The sequence below is a fragment of the Mobula birostris genome, chromosome 9 (genome assembly GCF_030028105.1).
Source record: "Mobula birostris isolate sMobBir1 chromosome 9, sMobBir1.hap1, whole genome shotgun sequence".
NCBI lineage: Eukaryota > Metazoa > Chordata > Chondrichthyes > Myliobatiformes > Myliobatidae > Mobula > Mobula birostris.
In genome coordinates, this window is record NC_092378.1 from 62317394 (window position 1) to 62332164 (window position 14771).

Here is a 14771-nt window from a genome sequence, read left to right on the forward strand (position 1 = left end):
TGAGGATTAGAGCTGATAGTGTTGGCACTAACACAGTATATCAGCACGTTTTCAACAGAGGTAAGTGATGAAAAGAATGGAATTTTGGGATGTAACAGCAATTATGGCAGTACTGCTGGAGAAAAGATTATAGATATGTAAATAGTGGATCCAGTGGAAAGGCAGACCAAAGGAACTCTGGGTAATGGTACAGAAACACCCTGAGTAGGTTGACCAGCAGATGTCCTAGGTCAGAGTCAAGTTTAATATGATTGGCATATGTAGTGAAAGGTGCTTGTTTTGTAGCAACAGTACAGTACAATACATATTAAAAAAACTATAAATTACAATAATTGGTGCAAAAAGAGAACAAAAAATAGTGAGGTAGTGTGCATGGATTCATTGTCTGTTCAGGAATCTGATGGTGGTGGGGAAAAAGTTGTTCCTGAATTGTTGAGTGTATGGCTTCAGGCTCCTGTACCGCCACCTTGATGGCAGCGATGAGAAGAAGGCATGTCCTGGGTGATGAGGGTCTTTAATACTGCTGCTTTTTTTTTTCTTGAGGCATCACCTTTTGAAGATATTCTATATGCTGAAGAGGCTAGTGCCCATGATGGAGCTGGCTAAGTTTAGAACTTTCTGCAGCTTTTTCTGATCCTCTGCAGGGTCTCCTCCATACCAGATGGTGACGCAATCAGTTGGAATGCTTTCCACAGTACATCTTTAGAAATTTGCAAGAGTCTTTGGTGACATACCAAATCTCCTCAAACTCCTAATGAATATAGCCTCTGTTTTACCTTCTTTGCAACAGCATCAAAATGTTGGGTCAGGTTAGATCTTCAGTGATGTTGACACCCAGAAACTTGAAACTGCTCATCCTTTTCACTTCTAATCCCTTGATGAGGACTGGTGTGTGTTCCCTCGACTTTCCCTTCCTGAAGTCCACAATCGATCCCTTGGTCTTGCTGATGTTAAGTACGAGGTTATTGTTATGATACTACTCAACCAGTTGATCTATCTCACTCCTTTTGTTGGTAGAGTTTCAGATAACTATAGTTGTGTCATCAGCAAATTTATAGATGGCATATGAGCTATGCCTAGCCACATGATCATAGGTGTAGAGAGAAACATAGAAAACCTACAGCGCAATACAGGCCCTTCGGCCCACAAAGCTGTGCTGAACATGTCCCTACCTTAGAAATTACTAGGGTTACCCATAGCCCTCTATTTTTCTAAGCTCCATGTACCTATCCAAAAGTCTCTTAAAAGACTGCCTCCGCCACCTTTGCCAGCAGCCCATTCCACACACTCACCACTCTCTGCGTAAAAGAAAACTTAACCCCTGACATCTCCTCTGTACCTACTCCCAAGCACCTTAAACCTGTGCCCTGTTGTGGCAGCCATTTCAGCCCTGGGAAAAAGCCTCTGACTTTCCACACGATCAATGCCTCTCATCATCTTATACACCTCTATCAGGTCACCTCTCATCCTCCGTCGCTCCAAAGAGAAAAGGCCGAGTTCACTCAACCTCCTCTGCATCCTGTCTATGGTTTCCACATCCTTCCTGTAGTGAGGCAACCGGAGCTGAGCACAGTACTCCAGGTGGGGTCTGACCAGGGTCCTATATAGCTGCAACATTACCTCTCAGCTCCTAAATTCAATTTCTCGATTGATGAAGGCCAGTGCACCGTATGCCGCCTTAACCACATATGCCTTCTTAACCACAGAGAGTAGAACAGTGTGTTTAGCACACATCCTTGAGATGCGCCAGTGTTGATTGTCAGTGAGGAGGAGATGTTATTTTTGATCCAATGAGAAAATCAAGAATCCATTTGCAGAGTGGGGTACAGAGGCCCAGGTTTTGGAGCGTTGATTCATACTGAGGGTATGATGGTGTTGAACTCTGAGCTGTAATCAATAAACAGCAGCCTGACGTTCTTATTGCTATTGTCCAAGGCAGTCCATCATGTGATTGAATTTCTTCATCCCTCCTGTAATGGCCTGGCTCATCAGTTGTGAACAATCACTGAAGTATAGACCCTTTACAGCACAGAATAAGGGGATTATTTGCTCCTTGAGTCTATGCCTGCTACTTTAAAAATAACTTATTCAGTCCACCGTCTTTGGCCCTTAGCCCTGGAATTGATTTCTGTTATGCGGCTGTCCAATTCACTGATTGCCTTTGCATCAAACCAGCAAGCAACAAGTTGCATATCATGTCCATACTACATTTAATAAAAAGTTTATTTTAAAGACTCGTACGTCTTTTGCCCATCGCTTCAAACTTGTATTTCTTGATGCTTGAGCCATCACTTAGCAGAAATAATTTCTCTCTGCTTTAACTATATCATAATCTTGAAAACCACTATCAAATCTTCTCTCAACCTTTTTTGTTCCAAAGAGAATAACAGTATCTGCAAACTAAACATAGCTGAAATCCTTCATCAATGGAATCAGATTTCTAAGTTTTGTCCTTCATTAACCGAAGTTGAATGTAATACTGCAGCTGTGGCCAAACAATAATAATAGATGTCTTGATTCTTGCTTGGTTTGATTGGTTCTTAACCCAACTAACTCTTCTTTAATAATTCTTGGGAGAACTGCTCCACCTATTGGTCAGCCTGCAGCTTGGTGGAGGTAGTGTTGTAGAGTTTAATCTATTCCAATTTTTAACTGTTATCTATTGGCACACACATACACTCAGCTGCTATATAAGACTACAAGAGCTGCTTTAACACTGGGTAGGCTTGTCCTGGGAGTTTCAATTACACACCCTCCCAACTTGGAAGTATGTTATGATTCCTTCATTGTTACTAGCTCTAAATCCTAGAATTCCTTCACTCCTGCATTGTGGGAATATTTTCACTGAGAAACTAACTACAGCAATTTGCTTACACCTTCTTAGAGGTAACTGCATACACACTATATTTCCACATCTAAAAAGTGTGCAAGGCCAGAAAGAATTGTGTATTCCAAGTTTATATTGTTTCTATTATTCCCCTACCAGAATGCAGCATTTTGCAATGCAAATCAATTCCCAGATTTAAATTCTATTATTTCCAGCATTATGTTATTCTGCTTAATTAATACTGCCATTACTCCTCCTGTCTTTCTTTTATCTTTGTTGACCATCTTCTATTCAGAAATAACTCAAACACATTTCTGTCTTTTTAACTAGTACTTTATTGCCACAGCATTAGATTCACTCATGGTCAAATACAGCGGCAAATCACCAAAGGTATTTATATATGAATACTTATATTTGTTTGGACTCTCTTAGTCTGGTTCTTTCTGAAAAACCTTATTTCTTTTTCTATTTCTACTTACTCTTTGGAGCAAAAGGCTTCAAAATGCTTGCCCAGTTTTGAGACTGATAAGCAAATTCAAGGATACAAACAGAACATTGCAATTATTGTGAAAGGAAAACATCAGAACAAATATAAGGGAACCAAATGTAGATTCTAACCTGTGCAGTGTGTAAGCTAACTTCTCTTTCTCCAATCAACAGTTGTATGAATGGGGTTATTTACTTTTTTGTGTAAATTGTATTACAGTTGTGCTGTTTCATTTGTTCTTTCTATGCTTATTGTTTCTGATGTTAATTCCTGCTGGATGCTATCATTTGCAAAAATCATATTACAACATAATTGTAGTACAGCAAAGGGACAGGCCCGTTGGCCTACAGTGTCTGTGTCTCCATGATGTCAATGTATGCAGTACATCAGCCTGTCCCTTAATTCCCTGCCTGTTTTATATGTCTAAAATTGATTTATTTTATTTAGAGATACAGCGTGGAACAGGCCCTTAAAAGTTAAATGCTTCTTAAAAGTTGCTATCTCTAATTCCAACACCTCCCTTGACCTCCAACACCACCCCTGACCTCCCCTTTCCATGTAAACCTCTTTTAAACGTTTTCCCCTCTCCTTAAAGCTGTGTCCTCTTATACTGAGAAAAAGACTCTGACTATCTACCCCTCAGGATTCAACATTCAGAATAAAGAATGCAAACTTGTCTCATCTCTCTTTACAGCTCGTACTTTTTAATAGAGTCAACATCCCAATGAACCTCTTCCACATCCCCTGCAAAGCCTGCACATCTGTCATATAATACAGCAAACGGAATTGCACGTAATAGTACAAACCAAAGGTTTATTTTTACAGCTGCGACGTGTCTTCCCAACATTTGCACTCAACACCCTGACCAATGAAGACACATATGCCATAGTCCTTCTTTATTGCCACTTTCAGGGAGATGTGGACTTGCACCCCAAGATCCTTCTGTACATCAGTACTCCTAAAGTTCTTACACTTACTGTATACTTTCCTCTTACATTTACCTCCCCAAGTTCAACACCTCACACTTGACTGGATTAAACTTCATCAGCCATTTCTTTGCTCATATTTCCAACTGTTCTATATCCTGCTGTATCCTTTGACAGCGTTCTGCACTACCCAAACTTTACCATCTTTTGTGTTATCTGCCAACTTACTATTCAGCCACCTGCATTTTCAAAACACACACACACACACACACACACACACACACACACACACACACCCTGCCCCCCTCCACACACAGAATAGCACCCCAACACCGCTGCTGTTGGTTGTCTATGGTCTAGCCAGTTTTAAATCCAGACTACATAGAACATAGAATAGTACAGCACAGTACAGGCCCTTCGGCCCACAGTGTTGTGCTGACCCTCAAACCCTGCCTCCCATATAAGGCCCCCACCTTAAGTTCCTCCATATACCTGTCTAGTAGTCTCTTAAACTTCACTAGTGTATCTGCCTCCACCACTGACTCAGGCAGTGCATTCCACGCACCAACCACTCTGAGTAAAAAAATTTTGCTCTAATATCCCCCTTGAACTTCCCATTCCTTAAAGCCATGTCCTCTTGTATTGAGCAGTGGTGCCCTGGGGAAGAGGCGCTGGCTATCCACTCTATCTATTCCTCTTATCATCTTGTACACCTCTATCATGTCTCCTCTCATCCTCCTTCTCTCCAAAGAGTAAAGCTCTAGCTCCCTTAATCTCTGATCATAATGCATACTCTCTAAAGCAGGCAGCATCCTGGTAAATCTCCTCTGTACCCTTTCCAATGCTTCCACATCCTTCCTATAGTGAGGCGACCAGAACTGGACACAGTACTCCAAGTGTGGCCTAACCAGAGTTTTATAGAGCTGCATCATTACATCACGAGTCTTAAACTCTATTTCTCGACTTATGAAAGCTAACACCCCATAAGCTTTCTTAACTACCCTATCCACCTGTGAGGCAACTTTCAGGGATCTGTGGACATTTACCCCCAGATCTCTCTGCTCCTCCACACTACCAAGTATCCTGCCATTTACTTTGTACTCTGCCTTGGAGTTTGTCCTTCCAAAGTGTACCACCTCACACTTCTCCGGGTTGAACTCCATCTGCCGCTTCTCAGCCCACTTCTGCATCCTATCAATGTCTCTCTGCAATCTCTGACAATCCTCTACACTATCTACAACACCATCAACCTTTGTGTCGTCTGCAAACTTGCCAACCCAGACTTCTACCCCCACATCCAGGTCGTTAATAAAAATCACGAAAAGTAGAGGTCCCAGAACAGATCCTTGTGGGACACCACTAGTCACAATCCTCCAATCTGAATGTACCCCCTCCACCATGACCCTCTGCCTTCAGCAGGCAAGCCAATTCTGAATCCACCTGGCCAAACTTCCCTGGATCCCATGCCTTCTGACTTTCTGAATAAGCCTACCATGTGGAACCTTGTCAAATGCCTTACTAAAATCCATATAGATCACATCCACTGCACTACCCTCACCCGCCTGGTCACCTTCTCAAAGAACTCTATCAGGCTTGTTAGACACGATCTGCCCTTCACAAAACCATGCTGACTGCCCCTGATCAGACCATGATTCTCTAAATGCCCAGAGATCCTATCTCTAAGAATCTTTTCCAACAGCTTTCCCACCACAGACGTAAGACTCACTGGTCTATAATTACCCGGACTATCCCTACTACCTTTTTTGAACAAGGGGACAACATTCGCCTCCCTCCAATCCTCCGGTACCATTCCCGTGGACAACGAGGGCATAAAGATCCTAGCCAGAGGCTCAGCAATCTCTTCCCTCACCTCGTAGAACAGCCTGGGGAATATTCCGTCAGGTCCCAGGGACTTATCCGTCCTAATGTATTTTAACAACTCCAACATCTCCTCTGCCTTAATATCAACATGCTCCAGAACATCAACCTCACTCATATTGTCCTCACCATCATCAAGTTCCCTCTCATTGGTGAATACCGAAGAGAAGTATGCATTGAGGACCTCGCTCACTTCCACAGCCTCCAGGCACATCTTTCCACCTTTATCTCTAATCAGTCCTACCTTCACTCCTGTCATCCTTTTTTTCTTCACATAATTGAAGAATGCCTTGGGGTTTTCCTTTACCCTACTCGCTAAGGCCTTCTCATGCCCCTTTCTTGCTCTTCTCAGCCCCTACCAGGTCTCTAGATGCATTCCACAGTATTATCAAGTGATTAATCAGACCTCTGGCTGTTTTACAGAACAGGGGCAAGGAAAATAATCAGTACTTGTCAAGTGAACACCATATCTTTTTGGGGATCGTCAAATTTCCAGCAGTTAGTATAATAAATGCAAAAGCTAACTCTTCTTAAGAATTAACTGATAGAACTTGAATTACCTTAAAATATTTTTGATATTTTGATTTATTAAACTAAACACTGCAGAAATACTTCACTCATCCATAAAATTAAATTAGAGATGCCAGTGTGTTGTTTTTTTTCACGCCATTTACTTTTTTACTTTTCCTGTCATTTTCTTTTACTTGGGCCTTTTTTTTTTGCATCATCGAAAATGCAATAGTAAACATGAACAAGTTAGGATATAAACACCTACAATGGTAGTTACATAGGCTTACATACAACATTTTGGACCAGAAGAAATGGTCAAGAAGAGATATATGGAAATTATTATTAATCCACTATTATTACTATCTTTCTTAACAACTAATATCATTATTTAGCCTAATAGAGTAGAATTTCAACTGTACATAATTATCTACTTAAGTGTCTTAATTTCTTTTTATATCATCTTAATGTTTACTTAGGATTGTATAAATAATTATAGTTTTATACATATATAAAGAAATGGAAAAGGTTATACATGTGAAAAAAGTTCATGATACTTGTGAATTCCTTATCGAAATAAAAATTAAAAATTAAAAAAAGAATTTTCCATTTGTGACATCATGTCAGCATCAAAAATATTGCAGATTTCAGAGAGTTTCAGATTTTAGAATTTCAGATAAGAGGTTCACAACCTGTACACTGTGTAATGTCAATTTGAAATAAATGAATTGTAAATAATATCACTCAGGAACAATCAAGAAATATTGCATATCCACATGTTTAAGAATCAGTTCCTAATTTGACCTCTTAAATCAGAGACATATATCATGCAAAAGTCAATTTCCCAAATGACTTGTAAAGCCAGAATAAATGAATAATTTGAAATCAAAAAAAAATGCAACAGTATTGTATGCACAGGATAACGTATTGTACCAGAGGAACCAACATACTAGAACACTTATCAAGAGCACTTACCGTGCTATTCCGCACCCACAGTTTGGAAAGTCTGATCACCTGGCTGTAATTCTACAACCTAAGTATAGGCAGAAAATGAAGACTGCAACACCGGTAGTGAGGACCAAGAAGATATGGACAAGGGAGGCACAGGAGCACTTGCTGGACTGCTTTAAAATGATGGACTGGACTATATTCAGGGATACATCTTTGAGTCAGAAAGAGTATGCCACAGATGTCACTGACTTCATTAAAACCTGTGTGGATGAGAGTGTGCATACGACAACATACTGTACATACCCAAATCAAAAGCTGTGGATGAACCAGGAGGTTCATAGTCTGCTGAGGGCTAGAACCTTAGTATTCAAATATGGCGACCCAGGTCTTTACAAGAGAACCAGGTACAACTTGCAGGAGGGCTACCTCAAAAGCAAGGGAACAATTCCAAACAAAGTTGGAGGCAGAATTGGATGCATGTCAACTCTGGCAGAATTTGCAAGCCAATATTTCCTACAAAGTGAAATCTAACATCATGAATGGCAGTGATGCTTCACTCCCAAATGAGCTCAGTGCCCTTTATGCACACTTTGAAAGGGAGAATAAAACTATAGCTATGAGAATCTCTGCAGCACCTGGTGACCCTGTGATCTCCATCTCGGAGGCCAATGTCAGATCGTCTTTCAAGAGGATGAACCTTTGCAAGACGACAGGCCCAGATGGAATACCTGGTAGGGCTCTGAAAACCTGTGCCAACCAACTGGCAGGTGTGTTAGAAGACATTTTCAATCTCTCATTGCTGCAATTGGAAGTTCCCAACTGCTCTAAAGGGGCAACAATTATACCAGTGCCCAAGAGCAGGGTAAGCTGCCTTAACAACAATCGTCTAGTTGCACACACATCTACGGTGATGAATGCTTTGAGAGGTTGGTTATGGCTAGAATTAATTCCAGTCTCAGCAAGGACCTGGACCCTCTGCAATTTGCCTATCACCACAATAAGTCTACGGCAGATACGATCTCAGTGGCTCTTCATGTGGCCTTGGGTCACGTGGACCATACAAATACCTATGTCAGGATGTAGTTTATTGGCTACAGCTCAGCTTTTAACACAATTATTCCTAGTTTTGATTGAAAAGCTCCAGAACCTAGGTTTCTGTACCACCTTCTGCAACTGGATCCGTGACTTCCTAACCAGAAGCCTCCAGTCCATAAGGATTGGAAATAACATCTTCACCTTCTTGACGACCAACATGGTGCACTTTGGGGATATGCGGCTAGCCAGCTTCTTTTATCTCCCTACACCCATGACTGTGTGGCTAAGCACAGCTCAAATGCCATCTATAAATTTGCTGACGATACAACTATTGTTGGCAGACTTTCAGATGGTGCTGTGAGAGCATACAGGACTGAGATATATCAGCTAGTTGAGTAGTGTCGCAGCAACAATCTTGCACTCAACATCAGTAAGACCAAAGAACTGATTGTGGAATTCGGAAGAGTAAGACAAGGGAACACACACCAGTCTTCATGAAGGGATTAGAAGTGGAAAGAGTAAGCAATATCATGTTCTTGGGTGTCGATTATATCTGAGGATCTATCCTTGTCCCAACAGCTGCAAAGAGGGCATGACAGTGGTTATATTTCATTAGGAGTTTGAGGAAATTTGGTATGTCACCAAAGACACTTGCAAATTTCTACAACTGTACCATGGAGAGTATTCTAACTGGCAGCATCACTGTCAGGTATGGGAGAGTGACTGCACAGGATCAAAGTAAGCTGCAGAGAGTTGTAAATTTGGTCAGTTCCATCATGGGCACTAGAGTGCCTCTGCTGTATCCAGGATGTCTTCAAGGAGTGATGCCTCAAAAAGACGGCAGCCAACATTACCTACCCCTATCACCCAGGTTTTTATATATATATATGTGTGTGTGTGTATGTATAAGAGAGAGATACATATAGACATCATAACTCACAGCAAATGCCAATATCAATTCTGATTCTGAAATTAATCTTATAACATTATTCCGCCCTCTCCTGGTTTCTCCCCTTGCATCTCTGATGAGTTACCTTCATGTATTTTAATTGTGAATCTGTGCTGTGCGGGGAAAAATAGCTGTAATAGGATTTAAGAAAAACTAAATAAATATAGAAACCAAAAATAAAATAAATAATCTTTTCTGCAGAGTCATTGGCTTTACTAAAATTTTTGCAGTCTTTCAGTCCTATACTGCATATATGTAAAAGACTTAGGCACATACAGTGCCAATAAAAAGTATTCACCACCCCTTGGAAGTTTCCATGTTTTATGGTCTTACAATATTGAATCACAGTGGACTTAATTTGGCTTTTTTTTTGACATTGATCAACAGAAAAAGACTTTTTCGTGTCAAAGTGAAAACAGATCTCTACAGAGTGATCTAAATTAATTACAAATATAAAACCAAGTAATTGCATATGTATTCACCCCTTCAAGTAGTTGCACCTTTGGCAGTAATTACAGCTTTGAGTCTGTGTTGGTAGGTCTCTATCAGCTTTGCACATCTGGACACTGCAATTTTTCCCTATTCTTTACAAAACTGTTCAAGCTCTGTCAGATTGCATGGGGATCATGAGTGAACAGCCCTTTTCAAGTTTGGCCACAAATTCTCAAATGGATTGTGGTCTGGACTCAGACTTGGCCACTCCAGGACATTAATTTTATTATTTTTAACCTATGTAGCTTTGGTTTTATGCTTGGGGTCATTGTCTCGCTGGAAAACAAATCTTTTCCCAAGTCACAGTTCTCTTGCAAACTGCATCAGGTTTTCCTCCAGGATTTCCCTGTATTTTGCCCTGAAATATATGGACTTCAGCAAGGTACTTGATAAGGTACCCCATGCAAGGCTTATTGAGAAAGTAAGGAGGCATGGGATCCAAGGGGACCTTGTTTTGTGGATCAGAATTGGCTTGCCCACAGAAGGCAAAGAGTGGTTGTAGATGGGTCATATTCTGCATGGAGGTCAGTGACCAGTGGTGTGCTTCAGGGATCTGTTCTGGGACCCCTTCTCTTCAAGATGTTTATAAATGACCTAGATGAGGAAGTTGAGGGCTGGGCTAGTAAATTTGCTGATGACACAAAGGTTGGGGGTGTTGTGGATAGTGTGGAGGGCTGTCAGAAGTTACAGGTGTTTAAAACCCACGTGCACACAACCGGAGGGCTGTCAGAGGTTACAGTGGGACATTGATAGGATGCAAAACTGGGCTGAGAATTGGCAGATTGAGTTCAACCCAGGTAAGTGTGAGGTGGTTCACTTTGGTAGGTCAACTATGATGGCAGAATATAGTATTAATGGTAAGACTCTTGGCAGTGTGGAGGATCAGAGGGATCTTGGGGTCTGAGTCCATAGGACACTCAAAGCTGCTGTGCAGGTTGACAGTGTGGTTAAGAAGACATATGGTGCATTGGCCTTCATCAACCTTGGGATTGAGTTCAAGACCGAGAAGTAATGTTATAGCTACAGGTTTCCCCCGCCATCCGAAGGTAGAGCGTTCCTATGAAACAGTTCGTAAGCCGGAATGTCGTAAAGTGAAGAAGCAATTACCATTTATTTATATGGGGAAAATTTGTGAGCATTCGCAGACCCAAAAAATAACCTACCAAATCATGCCAAATACAGGTTTTCCCCCGCTTTTCGAATGTTCGCTTTACGAAACCTCACTGTTACAAAAGACCTACATTAGTTACCTGTTTTTGCTAACAGAAGGTGGTTTCACTGTTACGAAAAAAGGCAGCGCACGCCTCGAGCAGCCGCTCCCCCCTTCCCCGGATTTGGAATAGCATTCTCACCAGCATTGCTTAAACACGTGCCTGTGAGCAGCCGTTTGCAAGATGAGTTCTAAGGTATCGGAAAAGCCTGAAAGAGCTCGTAAGGGTGTTACACTTAGCGTAAAACTGGACATAACTAAGCGTTTCGCTTGTGGTGAACGAAGTAAGGACAAAGTGAGTTTGACTTGTGGAAGTTGACGAAGATGATGTTGAAGAGGTGTTGGCATCCCATGACCAAGAACTGATAGACGAAGAGCTGATGCAATTGGAAAAGGAAAGGATAACAATCGAAACTGAATGCAGTAGCGAACGGACCGAAAGTGAAGTTGTCCAGGAACTGAACGTGAAGCAACTGTGTGAGATTTTCGCTGCAATGATAAAGTACGACTTTAATTTTGAAAGGGTATGTCGGTTTAGGGCATATTTTCAAGATGGTTTGAGTGCTTACAAAGAACTATATGGTAGAAAAATGTGCGAGGCTAGCAGTCAAGCATACTGTCATTTTTCAAGCCTTCCACATCAGCCACAGCAGATGACGAACCTCGACCTTCGACATCGAGGCAGGCAAACATAGAAGAAGATGACCTGCCTGCACTGATTGACGATGAGATGACACCCCATTGTCCCATCACCCCAACCCCCGGGCTGTGAACAGATACTGATTCGCAAAAATTGCAGTGGTAGCCAGGAGGCACCCAACACATATTTTTTAAAAAAAAGCCGAAATAAACAAGCTAATTAATTAGGTGCCGCCCGGCACATAATTGTCAGCCCAGATCAGAGGCGATTCTCGATTGCGTCGCCTCTGACCTGGGCCGACATTTACGTGCCAGGCAGCACCTAATTAATTAGCTTGTTTATTTTGGCCTTTTTCTTAAAGGTGTGCTGGATGCCTTCCGGCTACCGCTGTACTCCTGCATTCTTCGCGGATCAGTATCAGGTCGCTGCCCGGAGGGTGGGGGCCACTGCACCACCCCAGCGTCCGACAACTCAGCCTAACACACCATCATCAGTGTGCTGGATGTCTTCCCGATTCCCGTAAGTGATACTACACTATACATACATTATTTCTACTTTTTATAGGCTGTGTATTTTTAGGTGTTATTTGGTATGATTTGGCAGCTTCATAGCTTAAAGGTTACTGGAGAGCGCTTGCGCCGTGTTCTTGCTGACGGCGCTTGCATGAGATTTTCTGCCGAGAGCGCTTGCGTGAGATTTTCGCTACAGAGAGCAGTGCACGCAATGATTGTGGAAAAATATTTCTACTTTATATAGGCTGTGTATTTATCGTATCATTCCTGCTTTTACGATATGTTACCGTTATTTTAGGTTTTATGTGTTATTTGGCATGATTTGGTAGGTTATTTTTGGGTCTGCGAACGCTGACAAATTTTTCCCATATAAATAAATGGTAATTGTGTCTTCGCTTTACGACCTTCCGGCTTACAAACCGTTTCATAGGAATGCTCTGCCTTCGGATGTACACATTAAACCTAAAATAACAGTAACATATAGTAAAAGCAGGAATGATATGATAAATACACAGTCTATATAAAGTAGAAATACTTTTCTACAGTCATTGCCACACTATCCACCATAGCGAAAATCTTACGCGAGCGCTCTCGGCAGAAACACTCTGTCCAGTAACCTTTAAGCTATGAAGCTGCCAAATCATACCAAATAACACATAAAAATACACAACCTATCTAAGGTAGAGATAATGTATGTACAGTGTAGTATCACTTACCGGAATCAGGAAGAAAGCGCCGAGCACACTGATGATGGTGTGTTAGGCTGAGTCGTCGGAGGTTGGGGTGGTGCAGTGGTCCCCAACCTCCAGGCTGCGGACTGATACCGATCTGTGAAGCGTGCAGCGATAGCCAGAATGCACCCAGCACATCTTTAAGAAAAAAGCCAAAATAAACAAGCTAATTAATTAGGTGCCGCCCGGCATGTAAATGTCAGCCCAGATCAGGATATCACGAGCGATTGCCGATTACATCGCCTCTGATCTGGGCTGACATTTACTTGCCGGGTGGCACCTAATTAATTAGCTTGTTTATTTAGGCTTTTTTCTTAAAGATGTGCTGGGTGCGTCCCGGCTACTGCTGCAACACTGCATTCTTCGCAGCAATGTATCGGTCCGCGGCCTGGAGGTTGCGGTGGTGGGACACTGGGGTGTCATCTCATCGTCGTCTGTTTCCATCAGGGCAGGCAGGTCATCTTCTATTTCTGCCTGCCTCGATGTCGAAGATCGAGGTTCATTGCTGTGGCTGATGTGGAAGGCTTGAAAAACGGCGGTATGCTTGACTGCTTAGCCTCATGCATTTTTCTATCATACAGTTCTTTATAAGCACTCAAACCATCCTGCAAATATGCCTTAAACCTACGTACCCTTTAAAAATTAAAGTCGTACTTTTCTGCAATCATTGCAGCGAAAATCTCACAGTTGCTTCACGTTCTGTTTTTGGACGACTTCACTTTCGGTCCGTTCGCTACTGCAGTCAGTTTCAATTGTTATCCTTTCCTCTTGCAATTGCATCAGCTCTTCATCTATCAGTTCTTGGTCATGGGATGCCAAAACCTCTTCAACATCATCTTCGTCAACTTCCACAAGCCAAGCTCACTTTCAACCACGATCGAAACGCTTAATTATGTCTAGTTTTATGCTAAGTGTAACACCCTTACGAGCTCTTTTAGGCTTTTCCAATACCTTGGAACTCATCTTGCAAACGGATGCTCAAAATAAATCGACATAAAGCACAGATGCTCACAGGCACATGTTTAAGCAGTGCCGGCTAGAATGTAGTTCCAGGGGAAGAGCTTGGCTGCTCTGGGCGCGCGCTGCCTTTTTTCGTAACAGTGTGTGTCTGCATCTGTGCCACCCCCCACCCCTGGCACCCCTTCTCTGCCACCTGTCCCATGACCCTCCACCCTCTTCATTCCAAACATCCTTTGCTCCTGCCAGTTTTATAAACTCGCTCTCCACTCCATGTTTAGAAAAATACAGTACTGTGCAAAAGTCTTAGGCACCCTACCTATATACTGTATATATGTGCTTAAGACTTTTTGCACGATATTATATTTTAAATTTTGCAATTTATTTATTCTTTTGCCATTTTTCTCAAAAACAAATGCATTTATGGAAATATACTTTGCTTGAAACAATTTTTTCCCTCTGGCACTGAATAGAATTTGCTTTTTCACCAAATACTAAACAACATAATTGGAAATACATGTTAGAAAATCATGATCTCTATAATGAAATGAATGATGGAATCAGAGGCTATTTATAACAAGAAGGCAGTAGGGGCTGTCAGATTCATGAGTGTTTCATGTGAGGTTTGTAAAGTGAAGCAGCAAGGAATACTGGAAACCCTAAAAGTGA

At 41.8% G+C, this 14771-nt stretch overlaps 1 protein-coding gene across 2 annotated transcripts in view; it reads left to right on the top strand.

The window, feature by feature from the left end:
• Positions 1 to 14771, top strand: part of poc1b (POC1 centriolar protein B) — a 103135-nt gene that overhangs the window by 13426 nt on the left and 74938 nt on the right. The gene's annotated exons all lie outside the window — the stretch shown is intronic.